The sequence below is a fragment of the Pongo abelii genome, chromosome 15 (assembly GCF_028885655.2).
Source record: "Pongo abelii isolate AG06213 chromosome 15, NHGRI_mPonAbe1-v2.0_pri, whole genome shotgun sequence".
In the NCBI taxonomy this organism is placed as follows: Eukaryota; Metazoa; Chordata; class Mammalia; order Primates; family Hominidae; genus Pongo; species Pongo abelii.
Window position 1 is genome coordinate 88,222,727 of NC_072000.2, and position 16,048 is coordinate 88,238,774.

The window sequence follows — 16,048 nt, forward strand, 5'->3', positions numbered from 1 at the left end:
AGTGAGTACAAAATCCAAGAAGCATAGTTTATTGGGGGCCATCTCTCAAGACTAGCTACAACACAGATATAAAGCAAATATGACATGATGATCAATTACAATTGTGATAGCCAAGACAATTAGTAAATACCACAATACAAAACACTTTGGGTTTTTTAAAAAAACGTAATTTAGTAAAGTATTCCCCAGTTAGGTAAAATAAATTATATACCTTCGGCCTGGTGTGGTGGCTCAAGCCTGTAATCCCAGCACTTTGGGATTCCTATGTGGGTGGATCATGAGGTCAGGAGTTTGAGACCAGCCTGGCCAACATAGTGAAACCCCGTCTCTACTAAAGATACAAAAAATTAGCTGGGCATGGTGGCACGCACCTGTAATCCCACCCACTTGGGAGGCTGAGACAGGAGAATCACTTGAACCCAGGAGGTGGAGGTTGCAGTGAGCCAAGATTGTGCCACTGCACTCCAACCTGGGTGACAGAGTAAGACTCCATCTTAAAAAAAAAAAGAAAAAAATCATTTATTTTTACATCAGCAGTATTGTAAATGTTAATGATCTTAGTCCCCCTCCAATTCCAAAATGTTCTTTTTATTATATTAAGTTTCCTCTATGTGAAAGTCTATATGCCAATTTAGTCTGTCTGACTGGTCAGCTGCTTTGGATTCCCAGGATTAGGATTCCCACTCAGAATCCCAGATTGCTTGGCTGGATCACTGAAAATTTTTCTAATTCTTGCCAACTTTTTAATTTCTTTGACACTGAAACTTGTTCTTCAGACCAACTGTCAGCTGGGTACCATAGAGTTGATGCCAAACATTGAGCGTGAGTTCTAGTTCTCATGCTTGTGGGCAAGAAGCTTCTAAAATATTTTTGGTTTATCCTTCTGGCTTAGATACAAGTTCATCTTATGATTTGGTTGAAAACCTTCAGTAAGCAGTAAGTGGCTTTCTAGGGAACTATCAGCCCATGTGTGAAGCTTCACATCTTGGTTCAAATATCAAGCAATTCTATATAAAATTACTGACTGGATGACTTATAAGAGATCCAGTCCCTAAGAATCTTAGAGATATTTAGCAAATGTGTGAATATGTCTTCTTGGTGACACTTCAATATTGCTGATATTTAACAAGAAGGAGTTCAATGTCTTAAGAAAACTAAAGTAAATCTCATGAAAATTTATTGCTGGAAAAATTTTTTGTGGAAAAAATTAAATTAGAATTTTTCAGGAACAAGTAAAAGATACCTACTCCTGCCACTTCTTTTCATTGTAGTACTGGAAATCCTAGTCAAAGCAATGAAATCCTATAGACAAGAAAAAAATACACAAAAGGCATGTAAATCAGAAAAGAAAGAAGCAAAATTGTCTTTGTTTGCAGATGACATTATCTTATAAAGAAAACACTGAATACTTCACCCAAAAACTGTAAGAAATGATAAATGAATTCAATAAAGTTGGTGGATACAAAATAAACATGCAAACATCAATGTTGTTTCTGTAAACTAACAATGACAGCAAATATCCTAAAAAGAAATCAAGAAAAAATTCCATTTATAATAGTATTAACAATAATACAATTCAGAGGAATAAATTAAACCAAGGAAGTGAAAAATCTTTATATTGAAAACTATAAAACACTGACACTATAAAACACTGACAAAAGATATTGAAGAAAACACAAATAAATGAAAACATATTCTGTGTTCATGGACTGGAAGAACTAATATTGTCAAAATGTTCATAGTTGTAATTCCAGCACTTTGGGAGGCCAAGGCAGGCAGATCACAAGGTCAGGAGATCGAGACCATCCTGGCTAACACGGTGAAACCCCATCTCTACTAAAAATACAAAAACAAAATTAGCTGGGTGTGGTGGCACGTGCTTGTAGTCCCAGCTACTAGGGAGGCTGAGGCGGGAGAATGGTGGGAACCCAGCAGGTGGAGCTTGCAGTGAGCCGAGATTGTGCCACTGCACTCCAGCCTGGGCGACAGAGTGAGACTGTCTCAAAAAAAAAAAAAAAAAAAGAAAAAGAAAAGAAAGGTCCACAGTATCCAAAGAGATCTACAGATTCAGTGCAATTCATACTACAATTCCAATGACTTTTTTCACAGAAATATTTCAAAAAATCCTAAAGTTACTATAGAACTAAAAATGATCCTGAATAGCCTAAGCAATCTTGAACAAAAAGATAAAAGCCAGAGAAATGCTACCAGCTTTCAAAATGTATTCCAAAGATATAGTCATTCAAATATCATGGTAGTAGCAGAAAAACAGACATAAAGACCAGTGGAACAATGTAGAGAGCTCATAAATAAATCCACCAGTTTATGGTCAATTGATTTCTTCAACACAGGTGCCAAAGGCCCATAACGGGGAAATTATAATCTCTTCATTAAATGGTTTTGGAAAAACTGGATATCTACATGCAGAAGAATAAAATTGAACATCTCACTTACCCCATAATTAAAAATGAATTTAAAATGAATGAATGAATTAATTAAACATAAGAACTATAACTGTAAATTTACTAGAAGAAAACACTGAAGAAAGGTTTTACAACATTGGTCTTGGCAAATGGCAAATAATTTTTAGATATGACTCATAAAGCACAGGCAACAAAAGCAAAATTAGATGAATGGGATTGTAGCAAATTAAAACTGAAAAGCTTCTGCACAGCAAACAAAGCAATAGAATGTACAGTCAATAGAATGTACAGTCTACAGAATGAGATCAACTATTTGCAAACTATACATCTCATAAGGAGTTAATAACTAAGATCCAATCTATATAAGGAAGTGTAACAACTCAATTGCAAGAAAACAAATAACCTGATTTAAAACTGGGCAAAGGACCTGAATAGACATTTTTCAAAAGAAGACATGCAAATGGCCAGTAGATGTATGAAAAAATGGTCAACATCATGAATTATCAGGGAAATTCAAATTAAAACCACAATGAGATATTACCTCATACCTGTTAGAATGGCTACTGTCAAAAAGACAAGAGATGACAAGTGTTCGTGAGGATACGGAGAAAAGGGAACCCTTGTAAACTGTGGGTGGAAATGTAAATTAATACAGCCATTATGAAAAACAATATGAAAGTTCCTCCAAAAATTAAAAATAAATTACCATATGATTCAGGAATTCCACTTCTGGACATATGTCCAAAGGAAATCTAATCAGTATGTCAGTGAGCTATTTGTACTTCCATGTTTATTGAAGCATTATTCACAATACCCAAGATATGGAGTCAACCTACATGTTCATAAACAGATAAATGAATAAAGAAAATGTGGTACACCATAAGGTAATACTCAGTCCTAAAAATAGAAGGAAATCTTGTCATGTGCAACAACATGCATGAACTTGGAGGACATCACGCTCGGTGAAAGAAGCTAGACACAGAAAGACAAATTCTATATTGTCTCACTTACATTGGGAATCTAAAACAGTTAAATTCATAGGAGCAGAGATTAGAATGGATGTTACCAGAGGCTGGGAAGTGTGAGGGGTGGGGAAATGGGGAGGTGGTAGTCTAAGGAGAAAAAGTTTCAGACAGATGTCAGATTTGTAAAATAAAATAAAAATGTAATTTCAATAGCCAAGTCATTTCATCTGTCCATAGCATCAGTATCTCTCAAGAGCCCTCGAAGAGAGTCAACATCAAGTGATAATATATAATTAAAACTAATCCTTGATCGGCTACCACTAAAATTTATCTGATTTATATTTTCAATTAATTTCAATTTTAATGGAAATTCAATACGTATTATTTGTAATATGCATACATATAAACTCACACAAATACACACACACACACAGACACACACATACTCCTCATATAGTATAGTACAAAGGCAATGTTTTGGTAACGTTCTAATACGTATGTAACTACATTTGTACATTTGTACTTTGGAGTAAAACATGAATAAAAAGCATTTCCCTTCCCTTATGAACTTTTCACATGTTACACATTAATACAATGTCATGTTGCGGCCTGTGGCATTACCTTATGTCTGAAAATTAAGCAACCATCAAGAGAAATCTAAAATTGGAGTACTTATGTTCGCCAAAATAGAATTCTGGTATAAACTCATGGAAGAAATATGATTTCATCATCAGAAGTCTGGAGTTAATTTTTTTTCCTTTTTCAAGTTTTCAACTTTACACTAGAATATGTGTAATGTTTTGGGCATATTATTAAAAAGATATCTTCCTTAGAATTTTATCTGATACCCTTTAATACAGTTATAGTGGTATAAAAATTTGTGAGACTTCAAGAAGCTTAATGAATATACATGCACATTATCTAAACAGAAGATCGTAAACTTGCTTTTAAACAATTATAATCCCTCCTATTAATCTGTCTTTTGAATGCTATTCAGCTTCAAGGCTCTGTGAGCCATTTGAAGTAATTTATGAGCTCAAGATATATTTCTTAAGGAATGAGGTATCCCTCATTCTGCGTCCCTACTCATTGATCTAGAAAAAATTTTCCTTAAAATAATTGCACTAAATGATTTCTTGCCTTTATTATCAGAGAAGACAGCCCTCTTTCCCTCTCTAAAAATGAATAAACTATAGATTATAATAATTTATTACTTTGATACCTGAGATTTCTTATTGTGTAATAACCATTGGAATAGGCAAAATCTGATCAACTAACATACAACAAAAAATCTCAAGTATTTTACAATTGATTACAAAGAAGCACAAATGTTTTTAAAAATATTTAAATCATTATTTTAAAATGCATTATTTACCTAACTGAACATAATGCAATCTTTGGAGATCCCAGGTGTATTTTTTAAAACAGGCCTAAAAGGAATTAAAAAATTGATCTAAAGTAATTATTATGATCCATGAGAGAAATAACTGTTCATCTTAAAACCCTTAGGTTATTTCAATTTAATAAGCGTCAAATGTACACATATATTGAAAGCTGAATTTTAAACAAATAACTTAGTTTATTATTATTTCTCAAAAATACCCCCTAGGTACAAATGTACATTGTGCAATCTAAAAATTTTCAGCTTGAACAATGGAGTAATTTGTGAGTTTGCAGTGTGTCACAAAAAGGAAAATAATAATAATGAGAGTAAAAAAGTCTAACATAATACACACATGCTAAGCCAATTTTTGGAAGTATAAATGGACTCCTGTTAAAGACATTATGGAGTAGCAAAAATCATAAAAAAAAACGGTCACTAATATTTAGGCTATCCCTTTAGAAACATGCTACTTTTGGCTGGGCGTGATGGCTCATGCTTGTAATTCCAGCATTTTGGGAGGCTGAGGTAGGAGGATCGCTTGAGCCCAGAAGTTTGAGACCAGACTGGGCAACATGGTGAGACCTTGCCTCTACAAAAAGTACAAAAATTGGTTGGGCATGGTGCTGCCTTCTTGTAGCTCCAGCTATTCAAGAAGCTGAAGGATTGCCTTAGCTTGGGAGGTGGAGGCTGCAGTGAGCGTGGGACGCCACTGCATTCCAACCTGAAAGACCGTGTGAGACCCCGTCTTAAAAAAAAAAAAAAAAATTGAAAAGAGAAAAAGAAACATACTATTTTTTATGGACAAAAATTTATTATTAAAGTAATATAATGCTGTTTGAATAAAAAAAGAGAGGACATACAAAGTAATAACAACATTAATAAAAGAATAGGAAGGAGAGGCTTCAAGATGTCTGACTAGAAGCATTTTATGCTCACCTCCTCCACTGAGAAGAACCAAAATAGTGTATAGACAGTCACACTTCAAATGTATTATCCAAGAAAGAATGGTGGAATTCAACAGAGAAGTGACAAAAAACACCAAAGCTTGCAGGAAGAAGAGAGAGAGGCAGCCTGCTTGGTTGGGATTTGCTGGGAGCTGGCAGTGATGTCTAAATGCAAGGAAAGGGTGAATGAAAGACTTCCCGTGGCCCATGTCCCTACCGTGGAATCGTGCAATGCTGGCCATGGAAGAACCTCCCAATCCCTGAAACTAACACAAGCTGCCGGAAGAATGCGGAACAAAACTGCTCCAGCGAGACTGTTTAATTAGGCCCAACAAACTTTCTGAGAACTAAGGAGCTACAGCGAGGATCCACTTTCAATTCTTTGGCAAATTGCATACTGCCCTGGGGCACAGTGGCTCAGGGAGTGAGGTGTTATGGAAACAAGGGTGTCACTGTTATAACAGAAAAGTGAGCTGGGAGCATTCCCACCACCAGGACTAAGAATCAGGCAAGACATGGGCTGCAGCTACTTGTTTCAGGAAGCGAGTGATGGTGAGATGATGATTGGGACACAAGTGGGGTGTGAGTGGCCACTGGGTTTGGGTTCCTGCAGCTGGAATGGGGATGTGACTTGGTGCAGGCTAAGGCTGTCAAGGCTTGATGGAGAGCCCTGCCGTGACTGGGTGTAAGAGAGATGACACATACCTCACCTACCAGCCCAAGTTGTCGCCACTGAGGATGGTCCTACCTTCTCCAGTGGCATGGCCTCATCATCACCATGGCTGCCACTATGCCTCACTTGAGTGCTCCACCTGAAGCCTGAGGATTGTCCCACCCATGCCAACCGTGGCTGCTTCCTGCTGTCACCATTGGGGAGCCTGAGGCACCTGGGCACTCCTCCTGGAGGCCTGAGGCTGGGCCTAACCTCCCAGCTGCTATCATTTCTGCTGACGCCTACCGTGAGCACCAACTGTGGGACTGGAGTATGACCCAGCCAGCCCATTGCAGCCACCACCAGCATCAATGTGCACTACTCAGGACCCAGAGAATTGTCCCATCACTCCTACTGCCATCACCCAATGCTATACAAGCTGCTCAGGGGCCTAGGAACCTGATCAGCCACCAAGTTTATCACTGCTATTAAAGGCATCCAAGCAAGCCACCTGGAGGTTCAAGAATGAGCCCACTGGTAATTGCCAAAACAAATGCCAGTGTATACCACCCTGGAGCACTAAGATAAGTATGCTCAGCCCACCACTGCCATCATGGGGGACTAAAGATTGGCCCACCTGGTATCACAGCTTCCAGCACAACTTCAACCTCCACTAATAACCCTCTGAGAGAATCACATATGCCACTGTTGCTATTTACACCCAAAGAAATCATATAGAAACTATGTTACCACAAAGACCACATTACCTAGATTCAAAGCCAAAGTAACCTACTCAACCAACACCATAAATCCGTCTTCAGAAAAACTTATTCCCCTATGAAAATAAATTAAAAATTAGGAAGAAGTAATTGATATGGTTTGGATTTGTGTCCCCACCCAAATCTCATGTTGAATTGTAATCCCCAGTGTTGGAGGAGGAGCCTAGTGGGAGGTGATTTGATCAGGAGGGCGGACATCCCCCTTGCTGTTTTTGTGATAATGAGTGAGTTCTCATGAGATCTAGTTGTTTAAAAGTATGTAGCATCTCTCCTTTCACTCTCTTCCTCCTTCTCCAGCATGTGCCAGCTTCCCCTTCACCTTTTGCCATGATTGAAAGTTTCCTGATGCCTCCCCAGCCATGCTTCCTGTACAGCCTGCAGAAGTGTGAGCCAATTAAACCTCTTTTATTTGTAAATTACCCAGTATCAGGTAGTTCTTGATAGCAATGTTAGATTATCACACTAGATGTGCAGATATCAACATAGGAAAACAGGAAACATGAAACAAAAAAAAAGGGGAATATGACAGCTGCAAAGGAACAAAATGACTCTCTAGCACTAGATCTTACACTAGATCTTAATCAAAAAGAAAGTTCTGAATTCTAAGATATATAATTTAAAAGTCGATTTTGTTTTACTTTATTATATTTATTTATTTTAGAGACAGGATCTCGTCCTGCTGCTCAGGCTAGAGTGTAGTGGCAGGATTTTAGCTCACGGCAGCCTCAAACTCCTGGGCTCAAGTGAGCCTTCCACCTTAGCCTCATGAGTAGCTAGAACTACACACATGCACTATCATGCCAAAGTTTTTCTACTTTGTACAGATGGCATCTTGGCATCTCACTATGTTGTCCAAGGTGGTCTCAAACTCCTGGCCTCAAATGATTCTCTTGATTTGACCTCCAAAAGTGTTGGAATTACAAGTGTAAGCCACTGTGCCTGGCCAAAATTTGATTTTAAAGAAGCTTAGTGAGATATAAGAGAATGATAAAAATCAATACAAAGATATCAGAAAACAATTCAGGATATAAATTTTAAAATTACCAAAAAGATAGATATTTTTTAAAAGAACAAAATAAAAATTTTGGGCTGCAGAATTTGCTTGAAGAAATACAAAATATATTTGGATGCTTCAACAATAGTCTAATCGAGGCAGAAGAAATAATCTCAGAACTTGAAGAAGATAAATCTTTTGAAATAATATAATTAGACAAAAAGTTTCAAAAAAGAATTTTTTAAAAAATGAGCAAGGCCTTCCTGACATTTGGGACAGTGTAAAGCAATTGGACATTCAAATTATCAGTATCCCCAAGGGCAATGAGACAAAAAAAAAAAAAAAAGAATTAGAAAGCCTATTTAATTAAGTAATAGGTGAAAAAGCTCTAAGTCTAGCAAGAGATTCAGACATTCAGATACAGGAAGCTCAGTGATTCCCAGGTGGATACAATGCAGAAAGGCACACTATAGTGACACACTATAGTCAAACTGTCTACAACTAAAGAAAAAGAGCAACTCCTTTTTAATGAATTAAAAGGAGTCTGACTAGTATAAGATGGTATCTCATTGTGGTTTTTGTTTGCATTTCTCTAATAATTAGTGATATCGAGCATTTTTTTATATGCTTGTTGGCCTTGTGTATGTCTTCTTTTGAGAAACGTCTCTTCATGTCTTTTGCATATTTTTTAATGAGGTTACTTGTTTTTTGTTGTTGTTTGTTTATTTTGCTTGTTGATTTGTTTAAATTCCTTATAGGTTCTGAATATTAGAACTTTGTTGAATGCACAGTTTACAAATACTTTCTCCCACCCTGTAGAGTGTTTGCTTACTTTGTTGATCGTTTCTTTTGCTATGCAAAAGCTCTTTAATTTACGCAGGTCTCAGTTGTCAATTTTCATTTTTGTTGCAACTGCTTTTGAAGTCTTCATCATGAAATCTTTGCCAGGGCCTATGTCCAGAATGATATTTCCTAGGTTATCTTCCAGGGTTTTTATAGTTTTAGATTATTCATTTAAGTCTTTCATCCATCTTGAGTTTATTTTTTAATATGGTATAAGGAAGGGGTCCACTTTAAATCTTCCACATGTGGCCAGCCAGCTATCCCAGCACCATTTATTGAATAGGGAAGGGATTATTTTCATCATTGGTTGTTTTGGTCAACTTTGTCAAAGATCAGGTGGTTGCAGGTGTGTAGTATTATTTCAGGACTCTCTATTCTGTTCTATTGGTCTATGTGTCTGTTTATGTACCAGTAACATGCTATTTTGATTACTGTATCCTTGTAGTATAGTTTGAATTCAGGTAATGTGATGCTTCCAGCTCTGTTCTTTTTGCTTAGGATTGCCTTAGACAGAGGCTGGTGAGATTGTGAAAAAGGAAATGCTTATACACTGCTGGTAGTCCAGCCACTGTGGAAGGCAGTTTGGCAATTGCTCAAAACACTCAAAGCAGAATTTCCATTTGACCTAGCAATCCTACTGTTGAGCATAGAGCCAAACGAATATAAATCATTCTGTCATAAAGAAACATGCATGCGTATGTTCATCACAGCACAATTCACAATAGCAAAGACATGGAATCAACCTAATGCCCATCAACAGTAGACTGAATAGAGAAAATGTGGTACATATATACCATGAAATGCTAGTTAGCCATAAAAAAGATCATGATCATGTCCTTTGCAGCAACATAGATGGAACTGGAGGCCATTATTATAAGCAAATTAACACAGAAACAGAAAAAAAACCCACATATTCTCACATATAAGTGGGAGCTAAATATTAAGTACATACGGACACAAAGGGAACAACAGACACTGGGGTCTACTTGAGGGTGGAGGGTGGGAAGAGAATGATGGAAAAACTACCTATCAAGTATTATGCTGATTACCTGGGTTTTGAGATAATCTGTACACTGAACTCCAATGACACACAATTAACCTATATAACAAACCTGCACATCTACCCCTAAACCTAAAATAAAATTTAAACAATTTTTAAGAAGAGTAAATTCTAAAAAACAGCAAGAGAAAAAGTCACCTATAAATGAAACTCCATCAGACTAACAGCAAATTTCTTAGGAGAAATTTTGTAAGCCAGAGTGAATGAGATGATATATTCAAAGTGCTGAAGGAAAACTATCAAAACACAATGATAATCCATAAGAGAAAAAGAAAAGGACAATGAATAAATAAAACAACCAGAAAAGAATTAACACTATGATTTTAACAAAGGCTCACATATGAATAATAACCTTGAACATAAATGGATTAAATTTTCCATTAAAAGCTATAGAACAACCAAATGGAATAAAAAACATGATCCAACTATATTTTGCTTATGAAGGAACATATAGCCTGAAAATAAAGGGAGGAAAACAGATATTCCACACAAATGGAAACCAAAAGCAAGGAGGAGTAGCTATACTTATATCAGATAAAAATAGGACTTCAAGTCAAGAATAGTTAAAAAGAAAAAAAAGAAAGTCATTATATAATGGGAAAGGTATTAATTCAACAAAAGGATATAAGAATTATATATATATATATATTCACCCAACACTGGAGCACCCAGCTCTATAACACAAATATTACTATATCTATAATGAAAGAAATCTTACACAACAAAAATAGTGGGAGGCTTACACACCTCACTCTCAGCCTTAGACAATCATCTAGACAGAAAGTTAACAAAGTAACACTGAATTTAAACTGAATTTTAGACAGAATAAACATAAACATTTACAGAGCATTCTACCCAGCAATTGCAGAATATACATTCTTTTCATCAGCAAATGGAACATTCTCTATGATAGAACATATGTTAGGCCACAAAATAAGCCTCAAAAAATTTTAAAAACTCAAAATTCTATCAAGTATCTTCTCAGACTACAACAAAATAAAACTAGAAATCCATACCTAGAGGAACATTAGAAACTATACAGATACATGAAAATTAAACAACATGCTCCTAAATGACCATTAAATAAATGAAGAAATTAATATGAAAATAAAATAATTCTCAAAACAAATGAAAATGGAAACACAACATACCAAAACTTGTAGGATACAGCAAAATCAGTGCTAAGAGGGAAGTCTATAGCAATAAACACCTACATCAAAATAGTAGAAAGATTATAAATTAACAATCTATTGAAGAACCCCAAAGAACCAGAAAAGCAAGAACCAACAGAACCCCAAATTAGCAGAAGACAAGAAGTAATAAACATTAAAGCAGAACTTAAAAAAATAGAAACTGAAAAAAATATAAAAAAATCAATGAAATGAAAAGTTGTTTTTCAAAAACATAAACAACTTTGATGAATGCTCAATAGACTAACCAAGAAAAGACAAGGCCCAAATAAACAAAATCAGAATGAAAAAGGAGACATTACAACTGATAACACAGAAAAAAAAAAAGAGAGACTATTATGACTAACTATACACTAACAAACTGGAAAACCTAGAGGAAATGGATAAACTCCTGGAAACATACAATCTATCTAGATTGAATCAGAAAGAAATAGAAAACCTAGACAGACCAATAACAAAGATTTAATCAGTAATAAGGACTCCCAGCAAAGAAAAACCCAGAACTAGATGAATTCACAGCTGAATCCTACCAAATGTACTAAGAACTAACACCAATCTTCCTGAACCTATGCCAAAAAATTGAAGAGCAGATAATTCTCCTTAACTTATGCTATGACATCAGCATCACCTTTATATAAAATCCAGATAAGAACACAACAATCAAAGAAAGCTGCAGGCCAATGTTCCTGATGAATATAAGCACAAAAGTCCTCAAGAAAATACCTATGAGTGAACTAAATCCAATAACAGATCAAAAAGGTAATACATCACAATAAAGTGGGATTTATGCCAAGGATATAAGAATGGTCTAGCGTACACAAATCAATAAATACGATACAGCACATCAACAGAAAGAACAAAACCTTATAGTCATCTCTGAAGACACAGAAAAAGCCTATGATAAAATTTAACATCCTTTCATGATACAGTCTCTTAACAAACTGGGCATTAAAAAAACATGCCTCAAATTAATTAAGTCATTTATGACAAATCCACAGCTAACATCAGCTAAAAATTGAAAGCCTTTTATCTAAGAACTGGAACAAAACAAGCATGCCCACTTTTACTGTTCCTATTCAACATAGTACTGGAAGCTCTAGATAGAGAAAATAAGCAAGAGAAATAAATAAAAGGCATCCAAATTGGAAAACAGGAAGTCAAATTGTTCCCCTTTGCTGATGATAACATCTTATATCTAGAAAATCTTTAAGACTTCACCAAAAAACTCTTAGATTGATAAAAGAATCCTATAAAATTGCAGAATATAAAAGCAACATACAAAAATCTGTAGCATTACTATAGAAAAGTAATGATCTAGCTGAGAAAGAAATAAAGAAAAATTATATTTACAATAGCTATCAAAAATACCCTAGGAATAAATTTTACCAAGGAAGTGAAAGATCTCTACAAGGAAAACTACATAACATTGATGAAAATAATTGAAGATGACACAAACAAATGGAAAAACATCCCATGTTCATGAATTGAAAGAATCGAAATGGTAAAAATTACCATACTGCCTAAAGCAATCTGCAGATTCAAAACAATCCCTGTCATGATACCAACATCATTTTTTTCACAGAATTAGAGATACTAATAGTCATATGGAACCAAGAACGAGCATGAATAGCCAACATAATACTAAGCAAAGAAAAAAAAACAAAAAAACCAGAGATGGAGGCATCACATTCCCTAACTTCAAATTATATTACAAGGTTGTAGTAACCAAAACAATATGGTGTTGGTATAAAAAGACACATACACCAATGGAACAGGATAGAGAGCCTAGAAATAAAACTACATACTTACAGTCAATTGATTTTTGATAAAGCCAGCAATAACTCACACTGGGGAAAGGACATCCTTTTCAATAAATGGTGTTGGGAAATTTGGATATCCACATATAGAGAACATAACTAGACCTCTATCTCTCACCACATAAAAAAATCAAACAAATGAACTAAAGACTTAAACATAAGACTCAAAACTATAAAAGTACTAGCAAAAGCCTGGGGAAAACTGCCCCAGACAATGATCGAGGCAAAAAAAATTATGACTAAGACCTCAGAATTACAGGCAATAGAAACAAAAATAGACCAAATGGGACTATATTAAATTGAAAATCTTTGGCACTGCAAAGGGAACAAGCAACATAGTGAACACAACCTGTTAAATGGGGAGAAAATATTTGCAAACTATTCATCTGACAGGTTACTAATATCTAGAATACACAAGGGACTCATTTCAACAGGAAAAAAAATCTAATTAAAAAGTAAGCAAGGACATGAATGAACATTTTTCAAAAAAAAGACAAAAAAATTGCAAACAAGCATATGAAAAAGGGCTCAACATCACTATCCTTAGAGAAATGCAAATCAAAGCCATCATAAGATATTATCTTAAACTAGTCAGTGACTATTATTTAAAAAGCGATTATTAATAATGCCTTTACAAATTAATACAACTAAAATTTTTAAAATAAAAATTGATAATGGCTATTATTAAGAAGACAAAACCTTTAACAGATGTTGACAAGAATACAGAGAAAAGAGAACTAGTATACACTGTTGGTAGGAATGTAAACTAATACAGTCACTATGGAAAACATTGTGGAAAGTTCTCAATAAACTAAAAGTATAATGAGATGGTTTGGCTGTGTCCCCACTCAAATCTCAACTTGAATTGTGTCTCCCAGAATTCCCACATGTTGTGGGAAGGACCCATGGGGAGGTAATTAAATCATGGGGGCCAGTTTTTCCCGTGCTATTCTTATGATAGTAAATACGTTTCTTGAGATCTGATGGGTTTATCAGGGGTTTCTGCTTCTGCTTCATCCTCACTTTCTCTTGTCGTTGCCATGTAAGAAGTGCCTTTTGCCTCTCACTATGATTCTGAGGCCTCCACAGCCATGTCGAACTAAGTCCAATTAAACCTCTTTTTCTTCCCGGTCTTGGTTATGTCTTAATCAGCATCATGAAAACAGACTAATACAGTAAACTGGTACTGAGAGTGGGGCATTGCTGAAAAGATACCCAAAAACGTGGAAGTGACTTTGGAATTGGGTAAAAGGAAGAAGTTGGAACAGTTTGGAGGGCTCAGAAGAAGACAGGAAAATGTGGGAAACTGAAACTTCTTAGAGACTTGTTTCATGGCTTTGCCCAAAATGCTGTCAATGATATGAACAATAAGGTCCAGGCTGAAGTGGTCTCAGACGGAGATGAGGAACTTGTTGGAAACTGGAGTAAAGGTGACCCTTGTTATGTTTTAGCAAAGAAACTGGCAGCATTCTGCCCCTTCCATAGAAATTTTTGTAACCTTGAACTTGAGAATGATGATTTAGGGTATCTGGCAGAAGAAATTTCTAAGCAGCAAAGCATTCAAGAAATGACTTGGGTACTGTTAAAGGCATTCAGTTCTATAAGGAAATCAGAGCATAAAAGTTTGGAAAATTTGCAGCCTGACTAAGGGATAGAAAAGAAAAACCCATTTTCTGGGGAGAAATTCAACCCAGCTGCAAAAATGTGTGTAAGTAGTAAGGAGGCTAACATTAATCCCCAAAACAATGGGAAAAAAAGTCTCCAGGCCATGTCAGAGACCTTCACAGTAGCCCCTCCCATCACAAGCCTGGAGACCCAGGAGGAAAAAGTGATTTTGTGGGCCAGGCCCAGGTTCCCTGTGCCATGTGCAGCCTAGGGTCTTGGTGCCCTGTGTTCCAGCCACTCCAGCCATAGCTGAAAAGGGCCAAGGTACTGCTTGGGGTGTGGCCTCAGAAGGTGGAAGCCCCAAACCTTGGTAGCTTCCATGTGGTGTTGAGCCTGCGGGTGCACAGAAATCAAGAATTGAGGTTTGAGAACCTCTGCCTAGATTTCAGAAGATGTGTGGAAATGCCTGGATGCCCAGGCAGAAGTTTGCTGCAGGGGTGAGTCCCTCATGGAGAACCTCTGCTAGGACAGTACCAAAGAGAAATGTGGGGTTGGAGCCCCAACACAGAGTACCTACTGGAACACTAGCTAGTGGAGCTGTGAGAAGAGGACCACCGTCCTCCAGACCCTAGAATGGTAGATCCACCAACAGCTCGTACTGTGTGCCTGGAAAAGCTGCAGACACTCAATGCCAGCCTGAGAAAGCAGCCAGGAGGGAGGCTGTACCCTGCAAAGCCACAACAGTGGAGCTGCCCAAGACCATGGCAACCCACCTCTTGCATCAGTGTGACCTGGATGTGAGACCTGCAGTCAAAGGAGATCATTTTGGAGCTTTAAAATTTGACTGCCCTGCTGGATTTTAGACTTCCATGGGCCCAGTAACCCCTTTGTTTTGGTCAATTCCTCCCATTTGGAATGGCTGTATTTACCCAATAACTGCACGCCCATTCTGTCTAGAAAGTAAATAGCTTGCTTTTGATTTTATGGGCTCATAGGCAAAAGGGACTTGCCTTGTCTCAGATGAGAGTTTGGACTGTGGACTTTTGGGTTAATGGTGAAATGAGTTAGGACTTTGGGGAACTGTTGAGAAAGCATAATTTGTTTTTAAATGTGAGAACATGAGATGTGAAGGGGCCAGGGGCAGAATGATATGATTTGGCTGTGTCTCCACCCAAATCTCAACTTGAATTGTATCTCCCAGAATTCCCACATGTTGTGGGAGGGACCTGGTGGGAGGTAATTGAATCATGGGGTCTGGTCTTTCCCTTGCTATTCTCAGGATATTGAATAAGTCTCACAAGATTTGATGGGTTTATCAGGGGTTCCCACTTTTGCTTCCTCCTTATTTTCTCTTGCCACCACCACATAAGAAATGCCTTTCACCTCTCACCA